The 27,793-nt window shown below is 42.8% G+C and overlaps 1 pseudogene; it reads left to right on the top strand.

Moving 5' to 3' along the window:
• LOC142488211 (polyadenylate-binding protein-interacting protein 1-like) lies at nucleotides 1-27,488 on the top strand (annotated as a pseudogene).
• Nucleotides 27,489-27,793: the final 305 nt, after the last annotated feature.

Below are 27,793 nucleotides of genomic sequence, written 5' to 3'. Positions count from 1 at the left end.
ATGGCCCCAACTGTACCTCAATCATATACAAATAGCACTCCAGAAGGTAAGTCTGTATTCACCTTGATAAAGGGCTATTTATAGTCCGAAAACACATTGGTGTCTTTTGTTTGTACTTTTGATCCATTAAACAAGCTTCAATTTTTATTGTGGGAATGCACTATTGTTGTTATTTACTGGCTTGCCAGCACTGGATGTAGTGCTCCGTTTTTTCTTCTCTTTTGGTTCTTGATTGCAGCAGCAAGGAGGGTTTGTCTGGAAACTCCACTGCTATGCAAGGATGAGTTCCAGCCAAAACCCAGGAGCGGATTCCTCACAATTGTATATTTAAAGGAATGACATAGGCATTGGTGAAAAGGCATTTGTGGGAACACATTCGAGTGTCTGTGTCTGGCTGTAGCAATCAAGTTCGAAGTCATGATAACTGTCGCAAGAGGTTTGACGATATCAAAAGAAAATTGAAATACAAATTACAAACATAACATTTACATGCTTCAGGCACAGGGGAGGACCTCCTGCACCCAATCTAAACCTGACTCCCTGGGAGGATAAGTTGAGTGCACGATTGCTGCCCATCCAGGTTAAGGCTTGCCAGGGGATCTGGATATTGGTGTGTATGATCATCCGTTTCCCGAAGGTAATTATTTGTGTAGATGAAAACAATTTGATAGTAATACAGTTTTCTTGTTGTTTTCACAACTCTCATCAATTCTGAATACTCAAAAATTAACAATGTCATTACCTTATAATACATGGCTACATTATTTAATGTCATAGTTTAATATTTATTATGTGATTCTACATTTACACTATTACATATTTAAATTAACATTATATGATAACATATGAACATATTTGTTATACTTAATTTGTTACATAGAAACATTTTGCTATGTACTGTACCATAAACAGGTGATGATTTTCAAACTTCAATTAATGTAAATAGTTGGAGAAGTGATACATTAATACATAACATTATTTAATCAACAGATAATTAAAATTCATATACTTTCTTAGTAACAAAATCCATTTCTAGAATCCACAGTGTGCACAGCATCCCAGCTCGGATCAGTTGTGCCACCAACTGCAGCCCAGGTCACATCACATATGGCATACCCTGCATCACATGAGTCATTACCATTAATTGAAGGTGATCCCATAATGATATAATGATATTAACACCTTCTAATTATTATAACACCTTCTATGCCACAGGTACACCTGCATATGACCTTGTGACAGTTGCAATTGTGACTGAAATAGACCGACTGTCGTCAGCAATACAAATACACATGTGATGTAGCAGCAACATATAAATAGTGTTGTTGATGTCTAAAGCATGTCACATGAAGTAGTTTGTTTCCATGTGTCTAAAATTACTGATGCCCAATTGTCCATCATCTATTGACTTAACAATGTTATTTCGTGTCAAATCGAAGTTATTATTGCACATTGAATCAGCAGGCATTGGAACAACTACAGTAACAATGATGGTCATTTAATCTGTCAATAATATAATTTTGTTATAATATTGATTTTTTACAGATATACCGAGTCCTGGAAGAATATCAGGATTAATGGATTCTCCATGCTTTTTGTTAATGGATACTCCTGTGATAAGCCATCACCAACCTGCTTGTGTGAATACTGATCCTGCCCAACAGGAGCACTTGGATTCAATTGAAAGAGCAGAAGAACGTTTAATGCAAAGCCAGGTTTTACGTCATGAGCAGTTGATGGTTGTTCATGAGAAAATGGTGAGTGAAATTCGATAGGTGAAAGAAATTTTGCTGAAGAATAGTGCAGAATTCACCATACATAATCAGTTCATGGAATTCATTGCTTCCAGTTTCCAGCTCACCCCTCCCCACCTTTTTAACTTGGGAGGTTCTGGCATTTTGCTGAATGGACAAGACTCAATGTAGTTGCTCCCCCTCATACAGAGGTCAAAGGAAGGGTTCACAGTTTAAGTGTTAGGACCTGCATTTTTGGTTATACCTTGATGTTTGGTATGTGCAACGCCGGTGCTGCCCGCAGACCATACCTGTCCCTTGTACAGAGGTGGGAGGTATGTGTGCACGCACCCGCAGCAGAAGGAGCATGTCTGGAGTGTGGTGTTGTGGTGTTGCCAGGCCAGATGGATATAGCTATAGCAATACTTGCTGGTACCGGGTAAAGAAGAGATGTTGTAGTTGCCGTTGCCAAGGTCAGGGAGTGGAGAGATCCGGAAGGTCGAGATCCAAGCTGAGATCGAGGGACGTGAGAAGCAGCGTAGTCAGGAGGGAGCCGGGATCGAGAGCCAGAGAGAGTAGTCAGCCAAACCGTGTCGTAACCTGAGTAGCAAAGAGAAGATGAAACCAGAGTAGACATCCACAAGTGGAGACTATGTCGAGCAATGTGAAAGTGGTAAGACAGGCACTATATAGTGAGGCTGACCAATAGGAAGTGGAGGCAGGTCTGGAGGAGCACGAGTAGCTGTCCTGGATTGGTTAGCACACAGGTGAGCAGCTTTAGCACTGAGTAGTAGCCTGCACGTGTGTTGGGGGCGTGGTTTCACTGACAGAGCAATGAATAAATTAACTTCACCTGGCGTGCGCTCAGTACAAATGGCAGCCACCTGAGTGCGGGCTGCCTGCGGGGCAGCGGTGGCCCATTGGGGATGACGGGGAAGCCCCAGAACCACGGGGACCGGATGGGATCGGCGATGAGGACGTCCCATGGCAGCGGGGGCCATAGGAGGTAAGCGGGTTCATGTTGCGACTGCCATGACCCCCGAAACCTCACAGTATGCAGGCTTACGACGCTTTGGCCAAAGGGTTTAACTAAATAACCAAGTAATTACTATTATTATTGAAGTATTTAAACTGTATACTTATTACCATATATGTTTTCTCAATTTGATGTAGCATTGGGCACCCCTGTCTTTTGTTGTATACATTTGCCACGCTCAGTAGCACTCATTTTGGCATAAATATATATTCATGATGTGGTTGGATAGGTTGGATCATGGCACCTATCCGAAGAAAAACACATTATTCAACAGTTATCACAAGAAAAAACGTCATTCACAGAGTGATGTCTACTCTGACGCTGCAGCACAGTGCCACACACAGTATTATTTTGAAGACGGAGCTAACTACTATGGAAACATTCAAAACTTTCAGCAACCATACCAGTGTGCAGGGGGACGCACTAGCCAAACTCCAATCATGGCTCAGCCCGTGTACTGTGCAGAAAACAATGATGGACAAACAAGTGGAAACGAAAATAACATGCATCACAATGCAATGATGACCTCAATTATGTACATACACAATATGCCTGCATGGAACAATGGATCTCAGCATGAACATTATTGAATTCTTTCAATCAGGTACATGTCATGTACTATAACGTTAGCATTATTGTTAATTACTTTATTTAAAATGAACATGTAATCTGCATAATATCAATAACGCTTGCGCTAACAGACACAGACACACTAACGTGTGCAATGTTAAGTTTGAGAACATATCATGCAAACTTTAAGAACTGGATGATTGTAAAAAATGTTTACATTATCTAATTCCATATCTGCATAAATATCATATGTACAGTGACAAATGATGACTTAAATTGCAGATCGATGTGTTCTACAACAATCGGTCTTTTCATATTCATAATATCGATGTATCATCCTAATGTGAAGTGTATAAGTGCTAGTGTAGCGATGCAGAATCAACACAATGCATGAAAACGCCCATCTCACATGCGCGCGCAACTTACATTGTGCACGGCCATTATGCTGAGCGACATGAGAGACGCTTATAGTCAGCAAACTACGATCAGCACTTTATAAGTTAAATGATATAAGTTTGATTATATTACGCAGAAATATTAACTGAAGTGTACCTTATGTATTAACGCAGTGTTGCGCAAACTGGGCTGCCAATATTTGCTATGGGTGGTGCTTGCAGTTGCAGAAGCCCCATGCTCTTCCCCCAGGCATTTAAATTAATGCCGGGGGATCGCGGGAAGCCTCTGCAACTCAGTTACCTTCTCTTCAAAGACGCCTCGCCATGGCAACATGGCGTCAAATGACGCCGCGGGGTAATTTGACGTCACATAGGCATGGCAATGTGACATCATGTGACCCCACTGCGTAATTTCTTGCTGGGAGACAAAGAGAAGGTAAGGGAGGTAAGGGTGGGAGGGGGGGAGTCGTGAGTCGAAAATATTGCTCAACGCTGCATTTACGTATACAATGTTGCATACATTATATTCTGTGTTACACAGGGTTCAACATAATCATATTGTTAATAAATATATATTTAATTATCGTTATTTGTTGTACAGAAATGAATATCGAACAGTGACAGTACTAATATCTGATTTGACGAGGCTAAAAGAGCATCTTCAACAACAATTTAGCTTTAAGTTTAATACACTGTCTAGCTTAATCATAATGTAAAATATTAAAGGTAGTAATGATTAGATATTTGATGCCATACATTATTTACATACAATGTAGGACATAAATACTCCTTCATAATGATTGTGTATGTTTATTTCATACAGCTCAAACACAATATGTAGTAGATACTTTCTTTATATTACACACAAATTGATTTGTTTAATGTTTGACATGCAATTAGTATGTATATTCCTAATCCTAGTTACACACTTTTGTTTCTCTACTTGTCACAGATGAAGATAAAATGACATATAGAAAGTTAAGATTGATTATTTTGACAATACATGTCCTAATAATGTAGAGGCAAACGTTATATAATGTATTATAGCGTATTACAAATTGACATGATATAATATTCAAGAACATATACATTACATATGAACATTTGATACTCGCTATTTCATCAATGGCACCTCTTTGTTACATCAAATATGCTCTTTAACATGATGTTGCAGTTCATATACAGCAGGCCTGCCCAACTTGTAAAGTGAGAAGGGCCGAACTTCTCCAAGGAAAAAAAATTTGGGCCGCACGGGTTAAATCATCATCATCATCATCATCATCATCATCATCATCATCATCATCATCATCATCATCATCATCATCATCATCATCATCCTCAGCAGCACCTCTCATCATCATCATCCTCATATCTCCCCCAGATCCCCTCACTATCAACCTTTACGATACTCCCCATCTATCTCTCATACCCCCATCTCTCCCCCTCACCCACACAATACCCTCCTCCACATCCCCAGCCCATTCCATGTCAGCAGCCCCCCCCAAGTCAGCATCCCCCATGTCTCTCTTCCCACAATATGACACTCTCTCACCCTCCCCTAAATGACACTCTCTCCCCCTCCTCTCAATATGACTCTCTCCCCCTCCCCTCAATATGACTCTCTCCCCCTCCCCTCAATATGACACACTCTCCCCATCCCCTCAATATGACACTCTCTCCCCCTCCCCTAAATATGACACTCTCTCTCCCTCCCCTCAATATGACACTCTCTCTCCCTCCCCTCAATATGACACTCTCTCTCCCTCCCCTCAATATGACACTCTCTCTCCCTTCCCTCAATATGACACTCTCTCTCTCCCCTCAATATGACACTCTCCCCCTCCCCTCAATATGACACTCTCTCTCACTCTCCTCAATATGACACTCTCTCTTCCCTCAATATGACACTCTCCCCCTCCCCTTAATATGACACTCTCTTCCCCTCCTCTCAATATGACACTCTTTCCCCCTCCCCTCAATATGACACTCTTTCCACCTCCCCTCAATATGACACTCTTTCCCCCTCCCCTCAATATGACACTCTCCCAATTCCCTCAATATGACACTCTCTCTCTCCCTCCCCTCAATATGACACTGTCTCTCTCACTCCCCTCAATATGACACTCTCCACCACCCCTCAATATGACACTCTCTCCCCCCCCTGCAACTCACATCACTCTCTCTCCACCTGCACCTCACATCACTTCCCCCCCCTGCACCTCACATGTCAGCAGCCCCCCATACTGTACATGTCAGCAGCCCACCCCCCTCACATGTCAGCAGCCACTACCCTCACATGTCAGAAGCCCACCCCCCCTCACATGTCAGCAGCCCACCCCCCCTCACGTGTCAGCAGCCCACCCCCCTCACATGTCAGCAGCCCACCACCCCCCCTCACATGTCATCAGCCCACCCCCTCACATGTCAGCAGCCCACCCCCCCTCACATGTCAGCAGCCCACCCCCCCTCACATGTCAGCAGCCCACCCCCCCTCACATGTCAGCAGCGCACCCCCCCTCACATGTCAGCAGCCCACCCCCCCACCAGCCCGTTTTTCACACCCACCCCTCCACCAGCCCGTTTTTCACACCCACCCCACCACCAGCCCGTTTTTCACACCCACCCCCCACCAGCCCGTTTTTCATACCCACTCAGCCCCCCTCACCAGCCCGTTTTCACACACACACACACACACACACACACACACACACACACACACACACACACACACACACACACACACACACACACACACACACACACACACACACACACACACACACACACACACACACACACACACACACACACACACACACACACACACACACACCTCTCTTAGATCAGCATCAGCACATCCTCCCCCCTCTCCCTGGTACTAATCCCCGCCCCCGGCATCCTGCTATTGAAAAAAAAAATACTCACTGCATCCTCCTCATGCTGCTGCTGCCCCCGTGCCCCGTAAAACCTGGGAGCGGGGAGGGAGGGAGAGGTAGGGGGAGGGAGGGGGAGGGAGAGGGAGGGGGAGGGAGGGGAGGGGAAGGGAGGGGGGTGAATCGCCGCCATTTAAAAAAAAATTACTTTTTTTTAATTATTATTTATTTATTTAATTAACTGGCGCCCGGCCGGAGTCATAGCGGGCCACACAGAGAGGCCAGGCAGGCCTCATGCGGCCCGCGGGCCATATGTTGTGCAGCCCTGATATACAGTAATGTTGCTGTAAAACATGCAAATATGTCAGAGCTTTATTTAGAAGAACCATTTAAACTTACATTAAATAAAGATGAATTTTGTTACATGCAACTGATGTGGGGAATCAATGGCTGTGTGTGTTGGAGCGCATGAGCAGTGAAAAATGTTCATTTGCGCATGTGCATGATTGAGTGTAAACTTGAGGACGAATGCACATCCGCACATGTCGTAGATTAAAATGCAAGTCACTACATGCCCACACCAACAAACATGGACACACTACTATCATGGACTTTGGATAAGCCATTGTAGTACAAGTTTGAATGTTTTGTTAATTTTAGTGGTCGAAGAATATCTGTAACTGTGTATGGGTGTGTTCATCAGAATTTACGAAACAGTGAGTTGCTTATCATTTCTGATCATGTCAAATTATTTGATTTCTTACATAAAAGTCACATAATTGTGAAAAATTGAATGTTGTTTCCTAAAAATATGTATTATATGTGCATACCAAAATTATGTTCATTTATAACACAATACTGTCACATTAACATTATCATATTCTTTTATACATATATCAGAATATAGTTACACGTAGATGTACAATACAGTTGTAAGCTTAGTTCACATCTAAACACAGAACTATTAGTGTTGACACAATCATCACATAAATTACAAGTAGCCCACATTTTTTTTAAAGTAAAAGCAAATGTTAAGCATTCACCCCTCATGCACACTTTATTAATCTGTTTTTAAATGGCTACAAAGAAGTTGTTAGAGATTAACATACCATAGGCACATGGGCACATACTCACAAGTTGAGTTCAGCCATCGCTATCCTATGATGATGAAAATATTATTACAAATTATAAAATAATCACCAATGACAGAATATTAGAAGCTTCACACATACATTGTTGCTTACCTGAGAAATAGGTGGCCATCACATTATGACGTTTTCACGGGAGACCAATGCTTTTTACACAAAAATACCCGGATCCTTTGAATGAGCAAAAAGTGAGATAAAATAAATTGTGATTTATTTACAGAATGAACGTGCACAGCTTGATTTACAAAATAATACGAAAATACACTTACTTAGTTATGATGTTACATCTGGTTACAGGAAAGATCTTAGATGGAATCTCAGGTAAATCTTTTTACAGGATGTTGAATCTACCTCCTGACTGGCTGCACAGACTTTTAAAACCTCACAAGACCTATCTTTACACTGTGCAACCAATCGTGGCATGGGAACAAAACATCCCACCTATTGGCAAGGTTCGCCCATACTTCACGGAGCCTGGCAGAGGCTTTAAGGTATGCTGTGAGCATGTGCAAACATCACCCCTAAGTTGCTTAGCATACCTTGCCAAGCCCACCTCCCTGGTGACATGTAGTCTGCCTTTCCCCTGACACCTGGACATATGTCAGGAAAAACTATTTACCTCTCCCTCTCCCCACTCAACACTTGACAATGTCAGTTTCTTTGAACTACATACTGGACACCTAACAAGCTCCTATTGAACCCCCAAAATACCCACAACATATATATAAGCATATGAGTGTCACAGAGGAGTGCTACTGAGCATGGCAATATATATTTAAAATCAGAGACAGAACATAAAACACAGACAGAGCTCAGTTTTTAGCACATCCAGTGAAACTCATACACGGTACAGTGCCTAAATATATATGTATAAATATCAAGTAAAATGGTCTTTGAACTACAGCCTGTTTCCAGACACAGGCGAACTGAATCAGCAGGGTGGCTTTAGAAACCTGAGTTTAATTATGCATTGCTTGCTCACTGGGATTTCCTGCCATGCATTTTAAAGCCTAGTACTTACACCCTAAGTGTCACCTCCTGTTTTGGCCTGAATGAAAATCCCCTTACCATTATAATATTAATCCACCAAAAAGAGGGGGACTTTCATTCATTACTTCTTATGAAAGTTTCTAATACAGAAAACATAATCGGTTTAATGTTTACCCCCTAGCAGTATGCATAGCAAAAATCAGAGCACTGGGACATTCCTATCCAAAGTTAGCTTGCTGCTTATATGCTATATGCAAGGCTGCTGGTTTTAATAACCATTTTCCTTTCTTGCGGTTGGCAGTGAAACACTATTGCAATGCGCACACACGATACATAACTGATACAATGCAACGCAGCATAATGATGTGGTTCTCTTAAGCTTAGCGGGACACACACAGACAATTAAAATACATTTACAGCACTGCAGCCAATACTGGGCTGCAGAGCTGACACTCTACATGTTAACTTAAGAACCCCTATAACACTCTTCACCTTATATCTGGGAAGAGAGGTACGGAACCCCTCACTTGGTTCTGGGACTTGGGCATACCCCGGGACCTGTAATGTAACCCAGTTCCCTGCCCGGTCTTACTGCCCTGGTTTGTGCTGAAGCAGGGAGATTTGTCGATGAGATGCAAACTGCTTTCTAGGGAGGATTTTATCTGGTGGTCTGTGTTCCTCATGTCCTCAGGAATCTGGGGAGATTCCCGAGTGCAAGTTTCGGGGTACCCGCAACATTGGCCCCCTTCTACCCAAACACATCCTGACAACATTTTACCATAAAATCACCCCTGAAACTCAGGCCTTGCACATCTTTGCTGGTTAGCACCCTTGGAACAGTAAAAACCCACACATATATTTATTACACATGCAGTTACATGTCACAATTGGGTTGAAGAGCTGACACTCACAATTCCCCAATATGGCTCAGGGGCACCCAGCCGGGCCAAATACTTTTATTAATGGCCTGGGTACCCCTTCATCACCACAGACGTGTCTCCACCCCACTGGCTGTCTGCTCCCCTGCATCATAGCCAGGAGTGTTGTCCTCTAAACCCTCCCGTATTTTGCCTGGAAGATTGTGCCGTAGTGCAATACTGTGCATAATGCAACAACATATCACTATGGCAGAAACCTTCTTAAGCTTGTACTGTTGGCCACTTGATTTATCAAGACATCTGAACCGACTTTTCTACAGTCCAAATGTCCGCTCCCTAACCGATCGAGTGGATATATGTGCCACATTATATCTCTCCTCTGCAGGGGTTGCAGGGTTAGCCAGTGGGGTTAGGATCCATGGTTGTACCCCATATCCAGAGTCACCTAGAATACATTTATGCCAAATATTAATCGAAAGTTTTCTATTTGTATTCTTTCAACACATATGTTGTGTGAATGACCTTGAAAAAGCTACATGTTCGACAAATATTATATTTTATCATATGTGAGGTGATTAAACATCTATGATTTGAGAATTCAACATGCAGATGTGTTAACAGATTATAACAATAATGATATTGGGCTAAATACAGATATATTGTAGACTGTTAAGTGACATGAAATCATATGATATTTTGAAGATTGAAACATGTGCAATATTCTGTTTGACACAACACATGTATTTAATTAGAAATGTCTGTATTTATGTTTAAATTTGTAGTCACATGTCCATTAGTATGTGCAACAAAGTGTTACACATTATAACATGCATGTTGAACAAATTCTTCATATACATCTGAGTATACTAAATTGTAGCTAGTAGCTATGTTATAATTATATGAGTAGTAAGTTTCAAACACATACACATCAAAAAAAATAGATATTACCGCTTCATTCTATTCGATATACTTACCCACCAGCCAACCATGCTGGAAAAAACCTGTTTCAAAAGCATGGAACACTGATGAGCTTCTAAGGATAGAGGAATCGTAGCTGGAACCCGGGAATTTTGCTACCGCATTTAGAATTTTCATGTTGGCATTGCATACGACCTACACCTTCATGGAGTGAAAGTGTTTCCTATAATGGAACACATGCTCATCTAAATTCGGCAGGGTCAAAGCAACATGTGTGCAATCGTGCATGGTAGCCCGGCTATGGTGTAAACGCCATTCCTGAGTCCCAGCTACTCAAGGAAAATGTATATTATTCCTAGTGCATCTAGTTAGTGCACCTAGACACTGGCTAAGGGCCCGTGAGAATGACAACTGCGAGACCCCACCTACTATGCCCACAGTTGTCTGAAAAGATGCTGAAGCAAGAAAATCTAATGAGCACAGCATTTTATCAAGGCCAGGGATTGCATGACCTCTGCCTGTTGTTGAATATAAGTAATCTCTAAACTCTGTGTAAAGAGCTAAGATTGCTGCTGAACTCAATCGATATCAGATAACAATTTCATCCTCACTAAGCCCCTCCAAAATAAGGACGTTCCCGGTATAAACGTAGCCGTGGCACGACCTGTCTCCTCTCCTCTTTCCTATCCTCTCCTTGTCTCTCCACCCTATCCTCTCCTCTCTCCTCTCCTCTCTCCCCTCTCTCCTCCAACCTATCCTCTCCTCTCTCCTCTGTCTCTCCTCCCAAGCAACTATTCTTCTTCTTATAATAAAATGTCTCAGCTCAATACCTTCATCCGCCATGTCTACCTCCAATTAAATTTTGAATTAGATGGGTTTAAGTACCTATGGAATGAAGACACTTGACTTTTGATAATTAAATATGTAAATTAACCTAAGTCAAATAAATAAGATACATGTGTATTACCAATCAATTAAAATGTGTTCATTAGCATGGCCTAGTAATGATAAAAAACGTTTATTCTAATGACATGATCTCCCACGTAGCCAACAATCATACATTTTATTGGCAATTATCGTTTGAGGATAAGGTATACATATTTGATGCAACATGTTCACATTTCTCTAAACATAATCCCAAATATAGTCAATCAACATTTAATCAATCATTACATATAATAGGAAGTTATATAAGTTTTAGATTGTAAGCGCTTCGGAGCAGGGACTCCTTTTCCTAAATGTTACTTTTGTCTGAAGCACTTCTGCTCTCTGTGTTAGTTATATCTTATTATTTATATGATTGTAACTATTACTACTGTGAAGCGTTATGTACATTAATGGCGCTATACAAATAATACACATTAGTGTTATTGAACATAGTAATATAAACATTGTTCAATAATTACATAATACATGTGTTATTACATATGTTTGCCACGGTTGAAACAATTTTTGTGTACAGTGGCGGCCGAGCTGAGTCTACAGCGGCCGCCACCGCGATGTGGGGGAAATGTGCGGGCAGACGGCGGCTTGTTGTAGTTTTTCCCTGGCGCGTGCCGCGCATCACTGTGGCGTCGGTCACACGTGTCAGGGTTCCCCGGCATCCCCAAAGGCTGCAGAGGAAGCAGGGGTAAGGGGGAAGCAGCCAGGGGGTGGGAAGGGGAGGGGAACAGCATTCTAATTTTGTACTTGGTGAGGGGAAGATGCGGCTGGCACGCGGCCAAGTTTGGCGCCAGCCAAAAAAAGCCCCGGTCAATTACGGGCAAATGTTAGACTCACGCTGGCCGCAGCAGTATGTAACCAGTTACACTATATGACAACACTCAATATACTTATTTACATATGTTAAAGATGAACGTACATGAGAATTGTAAACAAACATTTGTGATTATAAACACATTTCATATGTGCATGAATGCAATATGCACAATGACAAGGGATGAGCTTTGTTTCATATTGATCAGTTATCCTTTAATAGTTCAGAACATATATGGAATAACAAGGACTTCAATCTTTTTGATTTGGTCAAGGACCTCAATCTGTTCTCACGTAAATTACTTCTTCATAAATTTCATGCTAAAAAAGCAAACACACATTCAGGATCTCGTGTCACTTTTAGATAACAATGAATCCATCAGAATAAGACAGGAGGGTCCATTTACGAATCTGAGACCAAAGAGTAAATTTACATCCTTCATGTCAATTTGCCCACAGGTAGAGGTCTTCACAGACCTCGTCACCAAGGACCTGGAGAATATGAAACCAATGAGACACATGAGAAATAACATCACTAAGGCAGAAAATACTGCACTCAAAGATCTTATGACACAAAATGATATTACCATTAAACCCTCCGATAAGGGTGGTAACATCATTATAATGGACACTGATGAATACGTAAAGGAGTGTAAACGTATTCTGAAAGACAAAAAAAGCTGTAGTGTTTTGGACAGAGACCCCACTATTAAATTTAAAAGTGAACTAATTACCATACTAAAAGGAGCCTTTAATAACAAACTCATTGATCAAAAAGAATTGAGTTTCTGGTACCAAAGTCACCAACAACGGCAACCTTTTATGTACTGCCAAAAAAACATAAAGACCAACAGAGACCGTCAGGCAGACCGATAGTCTCGGGCAACAACAATCTTACTGAAAACAGCAGCATTTATCTTGATCGACTTTTACATCTATTTGTCACTACTCTACCGTCGTACATTAAGGATACAAAAGATACACTCCTTAGGCTAAATGGTATCCAAACCAATGTAACCACTCTATTGGTAACACTTGAAGTAGAATCTTTGTATTCCAGTATTATTAATGTTAATGGACTTCAGGCCTGCCAACACTTTTTGTCAACCAAGGATCAGAGTTATATAGGCCACAGTGCATTTGTGATGGACCTATTACAGTTCGTCCTCTGCCATAATTATTTTTTGTTCGATGGGACTCTATACCACCAGACCCAGGGCACAACAATGGGCACCTCATGTGCCCCTACATATGCTAATTTGTACCTGGGCTAGTGGGAGGACCAAACTGTGTTCATTGAAGAACTTAAAGAATACACTGATCACATCGAACTTTGGTTGAGATTTATAGACGACATTCTGCTTATTTGGAACAGCCCAGGATCTATGCTTATTGAATTTGTGGCCAAACTCAATTCCAATGATCTGAGTTTAAGACTCACCTCTGACTACAGTACAAAAGAGATCACCTTCCTTGATTAAAAAATTAGCAAGGATGTCAATGGTGTCATTCAAACTACAGGGTTTCGTAAAATAACTGCAACTAACAGCCTATTGGCTGCTAATAGTCAACATCCACCATCACAGATTAAGGGCATTCCAATAGGGCAGTACTTGCGTCTACGACGTAACTGCTCAACACAACAGGAATTCCGTTTACAGGCTAAAAATCTAAAAGAAAGATTTCTTAATCGCGGATTTTCCATGGGAAGCCTTAAACATGCCTACAATCGAGCCCTTAACAGTGACAGAGATAAACTTCTAGCACCAACCATAAGACCTACTAGTAATGAAGATCGCTGCATAGGGACCTACTGTATAATTACAGATGGAAACAATTTAAGTCAATTTTTTCTAAACATTGGCATATTTTGAAGTCAGACGAAGATCTGTCAAAAGTTCCGAAAGAGACACCTATTATAACAAGCAGGAGATCTACCAACTTATATGATGGTCTAGTACATAGTCACTTTCAACGTCAAAACAAGCCCACTTGGTTGACATCAACATTAAAGGGCACTTACCAATGTAAAAACTGCAAAGCCTGTGAATATATTACACCAACCAAATGCTTTCATAACATTGATCACTCTAAAGAGTATGACATCAGACAATACATTAATTGTAAGAAAACTAATGTAATTTATTTTATAATCTGTAATTTTGGCCACAGATATGTGGGTAAGACCATGAGGGAATTTCGACGACGGGTACTTGAGCATGTTAACTCCATAAAAAACAAACTGGATACTAGGTTGTCATGTCAATAACTTCCACCAAGTAGATGCCAAATGCCTCTCCTTCATTGGCATTGATCATATCAAGATTAATATGCGAGGAGGTAACATAGACAACATGTTGCTGAAACGGGAGGGAGAATGGATTTATAAATTAAAGACTCTGAGTCCCCATGGTCTCAATGAGGGATTCACCTATACCCCCTTCATTTGATCATCCACTCAGTGGCATAAGAGTTTATGCCCTCCTCATTACCCACATACTGCCTTAGGGCCACCATTTATTTTTTATCCTGAGTGATAATTACATTCTACCAACAAATGCCCTAGTAAATCATGAGCATTACTAGTTCCAATCGATTCTCTGATATGCTTAGGTTTCTTCTATAGAGTGTACCTCTTTAACATATCTCTGCCTCGTTTGCAGTTGCATCACCATTTCAGGTCTGATGCTCTGCAATGTAGCTTATATCATCAGTATTATATATTGTATTTAATACAATAAACCTTTCTCTCTATTTTTTGGAAAAATCTGTAGGTACAGGTAGATAAAAATAATAAAAAAGTTACAAGAAATTACACTAATGGTGCCTTTGGACAGAGCTCGATGTTAAAGTTTGTTTGCCGTATTAAACAATGATTTTTGAAACAAGGTCATGCTAAGGCGACAGACTAATGTTTTCTTACTCTTATCAGTGAAAAATACATGTCACTGCCAGCTTTTAAACCTTCGGAAATTAACCTACACAAATTTTCATGTCCTTTTTATGTTTTAGCTAGTTGGACTATGATAAAAATGGAAATTTTTATAATAAAATATGCAATGTAATGGGGGAAAAGATAGTCTTTAATATGAATGCCTTGAAGTTAGAAGGTTAATAGGGTAATTTAATTCCACATGGTACGCCTAAAAAAGCCATAAGAGCCAGAATATCTTCTATAGCAAATTATTCTATTTTCAATTCAGCTTTTTATGAAAAACTCAAATACTCCCATGGTAATAAAAATATGTTTGTAAAAAAATGTTTCTCTGGAGATATTTGCATACTTTTTTGACCTTTGTGTTTAACTACTTTAGTACCGGGACAGTCTGCAACAATGTGCTGCTTGGTGTATCTAAGGATAAAGTGGTCAAAGCATAAACAATATTCCTAGTTATCAGAAGGCCAGTATACCGTATACAAACAATAATCTAACAATAGTTTATCTCAATATTATTTTAATATTTTGTAAGCAAAAGTAATTTCTGAAAGTGGCGTAACTCCTGGCATTAGTCAGCATTGTTATTGCAGTGCAGACCCTAGAGCCCTAATCCCCACCCTTTAAATGAAATAAACACAAAGCGTCTTTGGGAAAATAAGGCCACAGCTTTATTAAATCATATCAACAACCTGATGACCAATGCAGGCCAATAGTTGAGACTACAGCATTGCTCCAGGTTGTAATTCCCACTGCTGCCGAAACTCAAGACCAGCAAATGTATTATTGTTAAATTGTATCTGTATCCAAACCAAATAGTTGGGCTCCAGCTTTGCACGCCAACTTTTCTACTGTAAAATGTGTCAAATTACAAACACTTCAATTAGATTAAATATATTATTATTTTATACCTAAGACATTCACCCACCCATTTTGTAAGACATTTTTTCATAAGCATACATACAGTATATATTTTTTAGGAAAAAGACACAACTAAAACCACAAAAATATATAGTGAAGCCGGGAGGGGGAGGAGGACTGCCTCACTGGAAGACCATGGGGACCCCCTTCCCCTGACTTTGAAGGAAAAACACATCCAATGGTTATTTGAGGAAAAAAGGCCACAGCTTTATTAAATTATATCAACAACCAGCTGAACTTGCCATGTTGTCCTTCAGTAATCTTGAGCTCAATCGATTGCTGTAGCTCATGATACCCACACCTGCCAGAACTCCAAACAATCAGATGTATTCTGGGAACACTAAACAAACTGAATAGGCCCAAATTCAACACCGCAAATGTTTGGGCCCTAGCCTTGCAAGCCAACTCCTCCACAGGAAAAGTGCATTTAACCCCTTAAACTAGGGATGAAGGAGTTTGAAGCAGGGGAGCCCGGATCAAATCCCGGTGTCTACTACTTGTGGCCTTGGGCTAGTCACTTTATCTCCCTGTGCCTCAAGAACCATAAATAGATTGTAAGTTCTATGGGGACACAGGACGGATGACTGCAAAAATTCTATGTACAGCGCTGTATACACTGTCAGCGCTATACAAGAAAAAATTATTATTATTAATTATGACTGACTTTGTCCCTCCACCAAACTGAACACAGCGTGATGCTATTGTCAAAACAGTTTATCAAGCCCCACCAATGTTGGAGAGTGGGGGCTTTTAAGCCTTCTTGAGTGTACTCTGGTTCCAAATATTAAAGTAATATACTTTCACCATCACCCATAACAATAAGGACTTCAGGCTAAACTATGAAATTAAATATAGATAATTAAAATGTCTGCATCTTAAAGTTTCATGTTATACCACACCACTGTACAAGACCAAACACATTAGGAGGATCATGAACACCTAAGCCTTTAGATCTATGAATGTATGTGGTTACATTAGGCTGAAATAAGATAAGGCATCAATAAAGACAGACGACATTCCGGTGACCAGTCCCCAAAGCCAAACCAAGCTAGGCCAAAAACCTATACAATCAGAAATGTAGGGGGGCAGGTTACAAGGGGGAGGAGGAGGAACCATGTGGCTTGAGGCAGTAGGGTAGAGCAAGTTGCACGGAGGGAAGAAGAGGACTTTGGGGATGAGAGAGGGGGTGTTTGTGGCTCAGGCAAACAATTGGAGCAGCCAATCTACACCCCAACTATGTTCAAGTGAGGGCCATACTGTATTTCAGTGCACAGTATTAACAGCATGAGGTCCTTGGCCCTTCCTACTGGCCCTGATATGGTACTGACACTGTGCCCTATGCTAAACCCAGACAATTTGCTGTTTCTGTAAAAATCTGCTCCAATGCTTTGTGGTCTTAAAAAGAAGATACAGTATGTGTGTCAAAATATGAACATCTGTTAACCTTACATTAGTTTTGTCATCTTACTGCCTCTTACATCTTTCAGAAGTTTTGCAAGATATGTATGTTTTCTTACATTTGCTTTCTGGAGATCTAAAATGTAGTCGCATTTACTTTAAGACACATTTATGCACTATTCTTTGTTCTACATTTACAGTTTATGCAGATATACAATTTGGGTTATATAGATGCAGCGGCCTTTATTCAAACAAATCATGGAGCCGTTTTCATATGCTCCGCTGTATTCCACGCAGCATTACGCAGCCAATCACCCCAGAAACCTGTGTTTATCATGGTTGCTTTCTTTGAATTAAAAAACAGAACACTAAAATGTCATTTTCTGAACTAGCTTGCACTTGCGTCTTAAGGCGGTATGGTTGGAAGAAATCACGTGCCATTACATGGGTATTCCGAGGTATACAATGCGTGGTGTTCGAATAACGGCTGCTGCATCTGTACTGTATATAGGGATTTTGATTCTCCTGCATGCATAAACACTTAAAGGTATTGTATTTATGATTGATTTACCCACCTTATTTTCTCTACATGTTGGGTAACACCAACACCATTCACCTTATGGTTTCAATATGCCTCCAAAACTAAAAAAGAGACCTAGGTTAAGCTCAGTCACTGCCACTATCAGACTAGGTTGATAACTATGGGTTAACATTGGTATTCATCTTATAGCAATGTTCAACTGTGTCATTTGATGTAAAGTGATGCATGCATTTTCTGCCTCCTTTGTGTGCAGGGCTGGTAATTCACTTAGCCAGCATGAACACAGAGGAATCTGGGTTCATTATTCATATATGGGTGGGTACCGTACATTGGACATTGTTGGAGTGCATACTCAAGTCTGTGGAACTATGCCTTTAAAGAGCAGAGCCTTTGTTCAGCACAAATGCTGAGGCACCTATCTCTGTGGGAAATATCAGGACTGGATTTGGGAACCATTGCTGGCTATTAGCCGCATCAACACAATTTCCATTGGCCAGTTCGAATTTCCCACTTCTCTTAATTCCGTCCCTGTGAGATGCCCTACAGGCATGGTCATCGCCCATGGCCTTGATTGGTCCATCAAAGGCAAGCCATTCACTCTGTGATTGGCCAGTGCACAGCATCTGTGCAGTGATTGGTCATCAGCCGTCTTCAATGTTTTTCTATGGAGACAGGGAAACTATGTAAAGAGCTGCCCATTTCAGATCCACAAATTATTCTGATCCTTACGTAGCAGGTGCATCTCCGAGGTTTGTCTGGAGACACGAGAACGAGGATCGGTCAGATAGATGAGCGATCAGATAGATGAGCGGGACATTCAAAAGGGCTATCTTGCAAATAGCATCCCTGATGGTATCAAGGTACCAGGACCTTGGGGAGAGTGAAAGCTTATCTGGGTTAAGCCTATGGAAGCAGTGCCTAGCACCTTGCTACTGTACACTACCGACATGATTTATTCGAGCAGGGCTAGTTCCGCAAGCTGGGGGATGCCCCGGCTTGCTAGCCCCACTCCCTCGGCGTGCCGCGCGTCACCAATGTGCCGGTCACGCGTCATCGGGTGCCAGCGCCCCCTGCACGCGCGTCCAGGGCTCCCCGAGGGAGCCCTGGTGTCCCGCGATGTGGGGGACGGCGGCAGGGGGTTCCAGGGGACCCGGCGGACCCGGCAGCGGGAGGGAGAGCACCCTGATCGGAGGGCGCTCTTCCGCTGCTTCGGCGCGCGCCCGGCACCCACCGGCGCGTGCCAGGTTACTGCTGCGGCCGAGAACGGGCAAATGCTCAAATAAACTCGGCCGCAGCAGTAGCTATAATTACCCCTGTAATACCTGTTTTGGGTGAGTTGTGGTATAGCTGTGTATTACTGTACGTTGTGCCTGTTGACTCAAAATAAACCTGCTTTATTTAGCTCCTTTGTTCTGTCTGGTTTATGCGATCCCAATGTAAATTGTCCTTGTCTCCCTTGAAAGGCCTAATCTCTTTCAGGAAAATGGTGCCACACCATGTGGCTGTTCTGACTATGAACTGGAGTCGGAGGAAATCATTGAACCACGCATCGAAAAAGACATACAGTAGATTAACTTTACTGTTTAATCCAAAAATCCGTTTTCAGTTTGTATTGCAAAAAACTCTGAAAGAGGTCAATGGCAAAAATCTTTGCGAAGATTTAAAGATATTACATTATTTGTTTCCAATGGTTTAAATACAAAGTGACAATACTGACAGCTTCCTGGAATTTGATTATTTTATGCATTCTTCTCAACTCTCAAAATTAAACTGAAAACAGCCAGAGAGAAGAAACAACCAATTTCTGTTGAGATGGTTGCTTTTGCCATTGAGCAGTTGAAACCCTTTAAAACCCCTAGCCTGATTGGATCACTAAAAAATATTATTTAAAAAAATCTGTAATTTTAACTCCACACGGTCACGTGTGCTCACCACAAACTGCATTAGACTGCGAGGCTGAGGTGGGGATGTATATAACCACCGCCCTACAACTGCGGGGCTAGGTCCAGCTTGCAGAATCAGGGTCGAGTAGCCGGGTCAGGGTAGGAGAGTGAAAGATGGTCGTAGTACTTGCCGTAGTTAGGGGATGGAGAGAGAAGAGCAGTCGTAGTCCGTAGCCATGGTCAAGGAGAGGAAAAAGCAGGAGTCCAGTGACGAGTCAAGTCCAAGGGTCCAAGAAGGCAGAGGTCCGGGTCTGAGCTGCGGTCACAATGAGAAGGCACAAGACCAGATACAGCACAACAACGACCAGTAATAGCAAGCACAACATAGAAACAATATTCTATGCTCAGCAATCAGCACAGGACTGAATAGGCATATAAAGGGACAGGAGCCAATGAGAGAATCCCAGGAGTGGTGATGTCAGATGTAGGTAGAGCAGCGATAGGAGGAGGCTGGATGAAGGCCAGATGAGATACTGCTTAATATGATCCAGGCATCAGCTGATGTGCGGCATGCGCTTGCCTGAGTGGCACGGCGGCTGCGAGCATGAGGAGCGTGGCGCGGGTTGAGCGTGCCATCAGCGAGCCTGGTCGCCTTGATGTCCCGAGGGGGAGGACTCATAATCTCCATGGTACAGCAGCGCGTGTGCACGTGAGGAGGTCCGCGCACATTCCCAGCAATGGCTCGTGATGCGCCCGGGGGGGCAGAGTTCCTCCGCGGACCTGACAGTTCCCCCTCTTCAGGGGCAACCTCGGGGCAGCCCATGTGTGGCCTAGAAGGTTACTTGAGTCAAAAGCAAAAGCCCACATCAGTTTGGGGACATGTACCTGTTCCTGGGAGATCCATTATTTTTCTTCAGGCCTGATGCCCCTCCAATGTACCAAGTACTGGAGTCCTCCCCTTGATACGCTGGAGTTGAGAATTGCCTGCAATTCGAACTCTTCTTGGCCATCCACTAAGATGGGATGAGGTGGTAGGTCATGAATAGGAGATTGTGGATCCTATCTCAAGTGTTTTAAGAGTGAACTGTGAAACACAAGGAGAATTTTCATGGTTGTCAGCAGTTTTAGCCAATAGGTGACCGGATTGATCCTCTCCGTGATGACGAAAGGTCCAATGTACCTTGGTGCCAGTATGGGAGAGGTCACTTTCAGGCAAATGCTCTTCATACCTTTTGTCCTGGTGCATAATTGGGGGAGTCACGACGATGACGATTGGCTTGTTTTTTCTGCATAGAGATGGCATGCCTAAGGTTTTCTTGAATTTTCTCCCAGGAACCCTGAAAGTATTGAATCCTATCTTCAGCAGCGGGAACACTCGTACTGGAAACTGGTGGGAAGGATGAAGGGATGAAAATCATAGTTTGTGAAGAAGGGGGACTGTTGAGTGGATTCGTTCCGCAAATTGTTGTGTGAGAATTCTGCCCACGGAAGAAGGTCCGTCCAATTGTCCTGAGTGTCCGAAGTGAAACAGCGAATGAACTGCTCGAGGGATTGGTTGGTTCATTCTGTTTGGCTATTAGTTTGCGGGTGGTATCCAGATGAAAAGTGTAGAGAAATGCCCAGGCAAAAGGCCCTCCAGAACTTAGAAATAAACTGGGAGCCTCAGTCAGAGACGATGACTTGGGGTGTTCTGTGATGTCTGAAGATCTCCTTAATGAACACCTCGGACAGTCTGGGGGCACTGGGTAAGCCCCTGAGTGGAATAAAGTCTGCCTGTTTGGAAAAGCGGTTAATCATCACTAGGATAGTATCCATCCCTTTAGATTTCGGCAGTTCCACGATGAAGTCCATCGAGAGGTGTGTCCATGGATGATCCGGGATTGGAAGGGGTTGAAGGAGCACCGGGTTCTATTGAGAGGTGTCTTGTTCTGCACGTAAGTGGTGCATGCCGAAACATAGTTCTTGATGTCTTTACGCATACCTGGCCACCAGAAGGTCTGCTGCAGAAGGTCGATCGTCCTTCTTGTACCTGGGAGGCCAGCTGTCTTGAAGCGTGACCGCATTCCATTACTCTCCTGTGGAAGATGGGTGGTGTGAACAGGCATCCCTCTGGAACATTAAGGCCCTCTGGGATATGATCTTGAGCCTTTGTGAAGTCTGGTAAGGCGTCAAAGGTGTTAGCTGAAAGTATACAAGTCGGATGAAGTATGGTCTCATGACGATGCTCTGACTTATCTTTCACCAGGAATTTTCACAAAAGTACATCCGCCTTTATATTTTTTGAACCAGAGTGGTAAGATATGACAAAGTTAAAATGCGCGAAGAACGAGAATCACTGTGCCTGTCGTGACCCCAAGCGATGGGAACCCTCAATGTGTAGCAAGTTTTTATGATCAGAATGGTGACGGGACTCTCTGTACCTTCAAGTAGGTGTCTCCACTCTTCCAAATCTATTTTAATGGCGAGAAGTTCGCGATTTCCCACGTCATAATTCTGTTCGGCGGTAGAAAATTTCCTTGAAAAGAAAGCGCACGGATGCAGTCTAGCTTGAGGGTTCTTTCTCTGGGACAACACCGCCCCCGCTTCCAAATCAGAGGCATCTACCTTGAGCATGAAGAGCAGACCAGGTTCAGTATATGGAGGTCAAACCCCCATCTCCCTTCCAGGCTTTGTTCTTTTCTTTCGTGAAAGACCATTTGGGCTAGTCCTACATGATAAAAAAAAACAGGATATGGGGGGGTGAGGTATATCTCTTTTCTTCTTTTTCTTCAGTTAGGGAGGGGGAGGGTGGGTGGGGAAGACGAGGAGAGCCTTATTACTCGCCACTGCCCTGCACCTAAAGTGGGTGGGGGGGCGTGTGCTGGGGTGGTACTAACAGGTGAATCCTCCTGAATAGAGGGGTTCTCCATTTGCTTTTTTTTATATCTGGGTCTGTTCCAAGGATCAATGATGGTCCCGCTTTGACAGATGTTCCCCCCCGTGATGGACATCAGGAGGCTGATTCCGGACAAGCTCACTCATCCTCCAATGGGAGAGGACAGACTGCCCCCCTGATGGTTCCATCCTGAGGTCCGCATTCTCCAGGGTTACTCAGAAGGGTAAGTATGTAGAGGGGGGTGATGGAACTGGGGGACACAAGGGGACACAATGGGAAGGAAGGGAGGAGGATGAGACTGGGGAAGGGGAGTGAGGACAAGGCAGGGGCTAGTAGGTGATGTCCAAGGGTGATTACGGGGGCAGAGGGGAGTAGTTAGCTGCGCTCTGGAAGCTGTGACACCCGGAGCTCTGCTCTGGATCCCCGGAGGGCCCAGGTGGGATGTTCCTTGTAGATTGGTGAGAATGATCTTCAGCCACAATCTTGCCCGCTTCGGCGGGGATTAGTATACAGTAGGGGCAGCTCAAACTGGGCGGTTCTCCCTTCATTAGTGGACACGCTCCCAACTGTATCATGGTGTGGGAACACCAAGAACAGGTGTTCTCCGAGCCTCTCCAGGCATGAGATGGACCAACAAAATAAGGTAAACTGCCTATAATAAGGTGGTGAAATGGAAACTTGGGAAAGGCTCACCCAAGCTTAACTGAAAGTTCAGGGTAACGAAACTTGGGAGATCCTTTAGTGATTTCTTCCTATAGCTGTTACATTTTATTTTCAGTCCCCTGATTTAGTTTTTTTTGACTGGACAGACATTCTGATGTTCTTGATGGTCCCAAAGTGTTGGGAGGCATTTGGTCTTCCATAAATTATTTTTGTCTTTCTTGAACATTTAAGCCAATGGATTTCAGGAACAGGGATGTGTTTTCCAGACGCGTATAGACTTATATTTCCTGTTTCTATGTACTATAAGTTTGAATGGTAAACCCCATATGTAGCATATGATGTGATCTTTCAAGAGCTGGGTAAGGGTTTCATCTTGTGACGCCTTTCAATAATAACTTTAGACAGATCGCTGAATATTTGTTGGGATTCTTTTTCATACTGAAGGTCCCTTATCACCCTGCTTGCAAACATTATCTTTTCTTTTGTGGTACAGTACCGGCAGCTTTTATTCGCACAAATGCCGGCGGCATGCCGGGATCTACTCCGGCTGGCGCCAGTCTAGACCGCGCGCCGCCGCGTTTCCTCCACGCACCCCCCCTCCACTTCGGGCGCATTTTAGCCCCCCTTAACGACCCCGAACCCGGCTCCTGCTCTGCCCCTCTGCTTCCCAGCACCCCCGCTTACCTCACTTTAAACTCCAGGGGTGTCGGGGAAACCGGGGAAGCCGGGGAAGCCGGGGAAGCTGGGCGCGCACGTGACTGTGACGTCACAGAGCGCCGCAACGTCACCACGCTTCCCGCACGCATCCTGCCGTGTGGGAAGTGTTCGAATAAAAGCTGCCGGTACTGTATAAGAGTGAAATTTTACAATCACATCCTTTCTTCATCTTGGATCTTCTGATCTGGGCCCAGTGCCCTATGAGCACGGTATGTTTCCAGATCTTGAGTGCTTATGTCTGGCACCAGAAGGAGGAATAAATTACACAGGTAGGTGCAGAGGGTCTCAGTTGTAATTGTCTCCGGAATATTCCGAATCCTCTAGTTCTGTCTGTAATCCCGGTTTTCGTGATCTTCCAAACAGTATTTCAAAGCATTAGTTTCATGCCCTAGCCTGTTTATTTCATCTTCTGCTGAAGATTGGATTGGAGTTTATCCTCCATTTTGACCTCCAATCCATCAGTTCTTTCAGATAGTTTGTTTACAGATGCAGCGGCTGTTATTTTATGGCATCACGGCACCTTTTTCGTGTTCGCTACTGTACTCCACGCGGAATGAACATGGCCAATCGCCCCAGGCACACGCGTTTTTCGCGGTTGCTTTATTTGAATTTTATGGATTATGTGCAATTATATGCAATGAAATGAATGAATTTTAATGTGTACAGTTATGTGCTTCTTTCCTACTTTGACCATTTCAGGTGTTTAAAAGCCAGAACACTAAAATGTAATTTTATGCACTCGCCTGCACTCGAGTCTTAAGGCGGTACGGTTGGAAGTAATCCATCACATGGGTATTCCAAGGTATAAAACGCGTGATTTCGTAAAATTATGACCACTGCATCTGTATGTCTGATTTGAGACCATTTATTGCAGCACTCAGGTCTTCTTGAAAACTCTGTCTCATTCTTGAAAAGAGATTCTCTATATATTCTGTGGTTAGCTCCTTGCTTTCCGTGCCATCCTGTTGCTCAAGCAGCTGCACGCGGGGCAGCTCCGTAGGCACGCATGTTGCGGTGCAATCTTGGGAGTCTCAGTTAGGCAACACTGTGCACCACGTTGCTGAAAAAAACTGAGACACATCTTGATTTTGTGTTTTCTTCTTTCTTCCAGCCAACGCAGATAAATTAGTGAGTATTTTCCTCTGAAGAGCTTTACAATCTTTTGCGGTTGGTGCAATTTCTTATTTGATTCTATCAGAGGGTCTCAGGAGCTCCTGTCTTAGGCGGCCATCCTCGGTGACTTCACCGGAAGTCTCCCACCAAGAAAATATTATTATTGAAGTATTTAACTTTATACTTACTGTATTTATATGTTTTGTCAATTGGATGTAGCATTGGGCTCCCCTTTCTTTTGTTGTATACATTTGCCACGCTCAGTAGCACTCCTTTTGACACACACACACACACACACACACATATATATATAAATATATATATATAAAATTGTAGAGGGGAGGTATATACCTCCTGCTTTGGCACGCACACTATACCAGCCCCTACTAAGGGTTAAAGATCCAGGGAAGGTTCTGCAAACACAGCCAGTTGCTTAATTAACAGAGTTTAAGAAAGATGTCTTAAGAAAGCCTGGATCAGTTCTTCCCTCTCCCTTATTCCAGCTAAGGGAGCTGGATGCTACAGACAGGCACTGGCCTGCAACAGCTTTTGTTTATGATATCCGTGTTTTATTGTTTGGTAAGTGGGGAAGCCACCCAAAGATAGCTAGAGAATTGCTGTATAGTTAATGCTCAGATAGAGCAAGGCTTTATTTTTGATTCTTTTGTTTGTCTTAATTTTGTCTGCTGGAGTGAGGATTGTCCTGTGATTGTGCTTTCTCCTAAAAGACAGTGGGTTTAAAGGATCCCAGGCAAGAACTCTTCTGCCAAAAAAGGATATTTTGTCACATTTAGTGGTTAATGTGGGCACCCACATTATATGTCTGAGGGTATAAAGCGACTTCATTCTCACCATGGAATAAGTTATCAAGGCATTGCTCCAGCCTGCATCTGCACAGCAGCAGGCTACCACTGCATGACAAGAAACTAACTTTACACAGCAGAAGGCTATCACTGCATAACAGCTGTGACTGCAACAGACCAGGCACATGAGAAGAGGTCTCCTCCACCAGCTCTAGTACTTACTACCGTGACTAATTCCCTGAAAGTGTCCAAATCTCAATCTGCAGATTTTCCAACAGTAATGTCAAACCTATCTGTGAATGCAGGGGAGTTCTATCCATCAGGATATATCACAGACTTCTCTGACTCTGTGGATGAAAATGGGGGATATCCAGTTCTCCCTCGCATCCCTTGCAGAATTTGTCCAGGATTTTATGAACCATCTAACTGAACAGCCCAGAAGTTTTGAGGCTGAAATAGACCTTTTCTCAGTACTTAAAAGCTGGGTCACTACAGGCAACTTCTAACAAGAACTCATTGAACTTATTTACCAGCAGGACACTTCTGTTCCAATTTTTTCCTATACGGGAGCATGACTGTGTAATTTCTTATCTCTTAACCTTCATATAAACTCCAAGATTGATAACTTCAAACAGTTGTTGCTTCAGAGGTGTCGATCAGAATATGAAAAAAGGGATCAGTCTGCGAAAGGAGATGATGCGACGCGAAAATGCTTCCATGCCTTTGTATTGTATGTGGGGGAACGTTATCTCAACCTGGAGATTAGGAGAGCAAAAGGGCACGTGACCTGGGCAGAGATTCTCCAGAGTAGACTTAAAGAAATACTAAGTGGATGATAACCTAATTTGTGCAGTAAAACTACTAAAGTTAACTGGATCCGTTTTAGAAGATGCTTTGAAAGAAAAATGGAAGTCAGATATGGACGAAATGATTTAGTGAATGGAGAACATTGTTCTCGATGCAAACTGTAGCATAGATGTAAAGCAGATGCTTCTGAAACTAGTGGAACTTTGGTCTAGTAACTGGGAAAGAGTCTATGCAGCTTCCACCTTCAATGTAGCAACACCTGACAATGACCCCAATTATTTCATGAATGAGCCACATTTTACACATCTGAAGGAGTCCCTTTCACTGCAGCAGACCCCGATTATCAAGAGAAGTACCAGGAGCTACTGGATAGAGGTCATTTATTTCCAGACTACGAAGAAAATGGTACTAGTTTGTCCAGTGGTGGAGACCCGAAGTTTGATGACTTTGATGCTGATGAGATTGATCCCGAAATAGAAGAAGTGTATGAGAAGTTCTGCTTGGAATCAGAAAACAAGAAAAATAGTGAAAATTAGATACCACTGTCAGCCTTCACCAGGCAAGTTAAGTATGATGTTTAGCAAAAATGGGCAACATATCATTCTTTAACCAACAAGCGGAGCTTCTCCATTTAAATGAATGGGGCAATGCATTTCAATGGGGAATACCTGGAGTCCGCTGTTTAAGAACTAAGAGATACATTATAATCATGTTGGATGCCTGCCAAACCGCTGTATCCGAATGCTGCTACAATTTTAAAGAAAGAGCTTTTGATCCCTTAATTGCCTTGAGAACTCGGTTACGGCCAAGTTCACCGTCTATTAAAATGTATAACTTTGGT

The sequence above is a fragment of the Ascaphus truei genome, chromosome 2 (genome assembly GCF_040206685.1).
Source record: "Ascaphus truei isolate aAscTru1 chromosome 2, aAscTru1.hap1, whole genome shotgun sequence".
In the NCBI taxonomy this organism is placed as follows: domain Eukaryota; kingdom Metazoa; phylum Chordata; class Amphibia; order Anura; family Ascaphidae; genus Ascaphus; species Ascaphus truei.
This window is presented reverse-complemented; position numbering and strand designations above follow the sequence as displayed.